Consider the following 5,168-nt stretch of genomic DNA (forward strand, 5'->3'; position numbering starts at 1 on the left):
TTGTTGAAGTTCTTCTTTGATCTCCTGGTTGATCCAAGCATTCTTAAGCAAGGTGGTCTTTAGCTTCCAGGTGTTTGAGTTCCTTCTGAACTTTTCCTTGTGATTGAGCTCCAGTTTCAAAGCATTGTGATCTGAGAATATGCAGGGAATAATCTCAGTCTTTTGGTATCGGTTGAGCCCTGATTTGTGACCCAGTATGTGGTCTAGTCTGGAGAAGGTTCCATGTGCACTTGAGAAGAATGAGTATTCTGTTTTAGGGTGGAATGTTCTGTATATATCTATGAGGTCCATCTGGTCCAATGTGTCATTCAATGCTCTTGTTTCTTTATTGATTTTCTGCTTAGATGATCTGTCTATTTCTGAGAGAGGCGTGTTAAGATCTCCTACTATTAATGTATTCATATCAATATGACTCTTTATCTTGATTAATAGTTTTCTTATGTAATTGGCTGCTACCATATTGGGGGCGTAGATATTTACAACTGTTTAGATCATCTTGGTGGATAGTCCCTTTAAGAATTATGTAGTGCCCTTCTGTATCTCTGACTACCGTCTTGAGTTTAAAATCTAATTTATCTGATATGAGAATTGCTACCCTGGCCTTCTTTTGAGGCCCTTTGGCATAAAAGATGCTTTTCCATCCCTTAACTTTCAGTCTGGGTGTATCCTTAGGTTCAAAATGGGTCTCTTGTAGACAACATATGGATGGGTCCTGTCGTTTTATCCAATCTGCAACCCTGTGTCGTTTTATGGGCTCATTTAGGTCATTCACATTGAGAGTGATTATTGAGAGACACGTTTTTATTGACATTGCGCTATCTTTGAAGTCTTTCTTTCTGTTGATTGTCTCTATATTTCTGTCCAATGCTATTCTTAGGATTTTTCCTCTTTTATAGAACCCCCCTTAATATTTCCTGCAGTGTCGGCTTGGTGGTTGCATAGTCTTTTAAGCCTTGCTGGTCTTGGAAACTCTTTATGTCTCCATTCATTTTGAATGTGAGTCTTGCTGGATAAAGTATTCTTGGCTGCATGTTCTTCTCATTTAGTGCCCTGAGTATATCTTGCCAGCCCTTTCTGGCTTGCCAGGTCTCTGTGGACAGGTCTGACGTTATTCTGATGGGCTTTCCTCTGTACGTAAGGAGCTTCTTTGTCCTAGCGGCTTTCAAGAGATTGTATCAACAATTATGATTTCTCAATTTTACTATGAGGTGCCTGGATGCTTTTTTGGAATTTATAATCTTGGGGGGAGACCGTTCTGCCTCTAGTACATGAACGCTTGTTCCATTCGCGAGATTGGGAAAATTTTCATGAAGAACTTGTTCCACTATATCTTCTAGACTTCTTTCTTTCTCCTCCCCTTCAGGGATTCCAATAATTCTGACGTTGGAACGTTTCATGGCATTATTTATTTCCCTGATTCTGTTTTCGTGGCTTCTAAGCTGTTTGTTCCAGGCTTCCTCCTGATCCTTTCTCTCTATCTGTTTGTCCTCCAGATCACTAATTCTATCTTCTGTCTCAGTTACCCTAGATTTTAGAGAATTTAGATTAGATTGGAACTCATTAAGAGCATTGTGAACCTCATCCCTGGTGGCCTTCAGCTCTGCCCTAACATTATGAACATCATCCCTGGTCGCTTTCAATTCTGCCTTAATCAATTCCTTTTGGTCATCCATGGCTTTCTCCAACCCAGCTATTGCCTGGATAATTGTTAGCCTGAATTCTCTTTCTGACATATTGTCTATGTTGTTAGCCGTTATCTCTGTTGCAGAAGGCCCATCCTCTGTATTTTTCTTCTATTGGGGATTCCTCTTCCTAGTCATTTTGGTGAGAGATGACTGGACAGATGTAGCTGGATGTATCAACCGTGGTGCAGTCAAGGTGTACCCTGGAACGCTTCTGAGCACTCAGGATTCCCCACCCAAATGAGAGAAAAAAGAAAAAGAAAAAAGAGAGAGAGAGACAGGAAAAAAAGGGAAGATAAAAGAGAAGGTTCAGGCCAAATGGGCCCCAAGGTAAGATTTATGACGTATACAAACAAAAAGAGAAAAACAAGAAGACTGATAGAAGTATATGACAAAAGAAAAAAAAATATATATATATAAAAGCAAAAAAAAGTAAGAACCTCGTCAAAAAGAACCCCAAGTATAAGATTTATATACTATCAGGGCAAACATAAATACACAGAGACACTGGCAGAAGAAAACATTGGGAGCATGGTTATAGATTCTCAGTGTGGGCGAGGAAGGTTATTTTGATTCTTCCTGGATGTATCTTGATATCTTTGTTAAAGGACTCAACTTTCCTACGATAAAGGGGGATTAAAAATTGGTTTACCTATAGGGGTAGCATTGATTGGAGAAAGGGGGTTACCTTGAAGTTTAACTCTATATGAATATTAGAAAATAAAAATAAAAAAGAAATAAACTGGACTAAACTAAACTAAAATTTAAAAAAAATTTAAAAAAATAGAAAAGCAAAAGAAAAACACAGGTGTATGTATCAAAAAGTTCAGGTTAGAAGTTTATCATGGAATTTGATGTACTGGACATCTCACTGTGATGGTAAATAGGTTAAAAAATTATCTATATAAAAAAGAAAAAAAAAAGAACCAGAATAGTGGGAACAAGTTAAAAACATAAGTTGTATCTATGAAGTAGTGGTGGTTGTTCTCTTGCAGTCTTTTTTTTTACTTTCCTGGTTTGATTTCTGGGGGAGGGGTCTGCCACGTGGGTTTTCAGTCAATGATGTTCCCTGAGTTAAGTCCTCCCGCCCCCTGCAATGGGGTGGGCTCTGAGGAAACCGGTTTTTTTCAGGCTTTTGTTCTCTGGAGGTTTTTATGTTTGTTCACATCTTTTCTCTCGCCTTGACAGCTTTTGATGGTTTTTGGAGGTTTAGAGGAAAGCAAACTGCACCCCGACCTCCCTCTCAGAGAGAAGCCTCAGTCTGCTCCCCTGTGGGTGCTGCAGAGCCCATATAAATTCCCCCTTGGCCACTGGCAGAGCAGGTTCCCAGTTGCTTTCCCTGGGGACGCAGGATCTCCTGCTTGTATGCAAAACCACGGCAGCGGAGGCTGTCTGGGCAGCTCCAGACTACCAGAGAGTTTCCAAGCAGTGATCGCACACTGAGATTTTCCCGCTGGCCAGGGCCGGGGATGCCTGGTCTTTCCGGGTTTAAGAGCGATGGGCTTGCACACACCTTTCCAGGGGGAGTGTGTGGGGGCGCATGTTTCAGGCTCTAGCACGGGGCAGGTCCCAGAGCACTAGGCTGGGCCTTCGTGCACCTCTCTCAGGGGAGGGTGTGGGGCTCGCGCATCTCATGCTGGTAGTTCGTGCGCATTCTGCCATCTGGTGTCTGGCTCGGCTCCCAGCCCCTCACAGGAGCCGGACTCCACTCGTTCTCGGGGGCGCTGGCGGCTCAGGGACCAAGACCTGGTTTCTCTTCTGCACTCTCTCTGGGTCAGCTCCAGGGGAGGCTGTCCTGGGTCTGGGGACTTAAGCCCCTGTCCCTACCGCAATTTCCTCCCGCGATCCTTTGCTCTTTTTGAGGGCTTTCAACCAGACTCCAAGTTAATGCTGGTCCCCAGATGCAGGGCACTCTCGTACTGGGGTATTACTCTCCGATCAGTCGCCTCTGGTGGCTCCCTCCCCATTTTGTTTCTCTTCCGATATCAGTCCGACATTCCCACTCTGCTTTACCTGCCCACTGGCGTCTTCTGCCGCTGTAGAGATCCAGACATGTATAATTCTGATCTCAGGCTGATTTTATGGGTGATCGGAGTTCTTTGGTAGGTAATCAGCTCACTTTAGGATACAGGTTGAAACGGCGCCTCCTCCTACTTCCCCGCCATCTTGTCTCCATCAATTCCGGTGGATATTGATCTGGATGGCTTTGAAAATATAGATTGCTCTGGGCAGTACAGACATTTTTACAATGTTTTTTATTCCAATGTGCATGGAATGCTTTTCCATCTTTTTGTGTCTTCTTCAATTTCTTCCATGAGTGTTCTGTAGTTCCTCGAGTATAGATCCCTTACCTCTTTGGTTAGGTTTATTCCCCAGTATCTTATGATTCTTGGTGCTATAGTAAATGGGATCAATTCTCTAATTTCCCTTTCTATATTTTCATTGTTAGTGTATAAGAAAGCAACTGATTTCTATACATTGATTTTGTATCTTGCCACATTACTGAATTACTGTATGAGTTCTAGTAGTTTGGGGGTGGAGTCTTTTGGGTTTTCCATATAAAGTATCATGTCATCTGTGAAGAGAGAAAGTTTGACTCCTTCTTTGTCAATTTGAATACCTTCTATTTCTTTTTGTTTTCTCACTGCTGTTTCTAGGACTTTTGGTACTATGTTGAACAACAGTGGTGAAAGTGGCTATCCTTGTGGTGTTCCTGATCTCAAAGGGATGGCTGTCAGCTTTTCCCCAATGAGAATGATATTCGCTGTGGGTTTTTCATAGATTTTATGAAGTTGAGGAATGTTTCTTCCATCCCTACAGTTTGAAGAGCTTTAATCAGGAACGGATGCTGTATCTTGTCAAATGCTTTTTCTGCATCAACTGTGAACACCATTGGTTCTTCTCTCTTCTCTTATTGATTTGTTCTGTCACATTGATTGATTTGCGAATGTTGAACCACCCTTGCATCCCATGGATAAATCCCATCTGGTCATGGTGGATAATCTTTTTAGTGTACTGTTGGATCCTATTAGTTAGGATCTTGTTGAGAATCTTGGCATCCATATCATCAGGGATATTGGTCTGAAATTCTCCTTTTTGGTGGGGTCTTTGACTGGTTTGGGGATCAAAGTGATTCTGGCCTCAAAGGAAGAGTCTGGAAGTTTTCCTTCTGTTTCTATTTTTTGAAGCAGCTTCAGGATAATAGGTATTATTTCTCCTTTGAATGTTTGGTAGAATTCCCCAGGGAATCTGTCAGTTCCTGGGCTCTTGTTTTTTGGGAGGTTTTCGATCACTGCTTCAATCTCGTTACTAGATATCGGTCTATTCAGGTTGTCAATTTCTTTGTGTTTCAGTCTTGGAAATTTATAGGTTTCCAGGAATGCATCCATTTTGACTAGGTTGTTTAACTTATTGACGTATAACTGTTAATAGTAATTTCTGATGATTGTTTCTATTTCCTTGATGTTAGTCGTGATCTCTCCCTTT

This window comes from Martes martes (assembly GCF_963455335.1).
Source record: "Martes martes genome assembly, chromosome: X".
Taxonomy (NCBI): Eukaryota; Metazoa; Chordata; class Mammalia; order Carnivora; family Mustelidae; genus Martes; species Martes martes.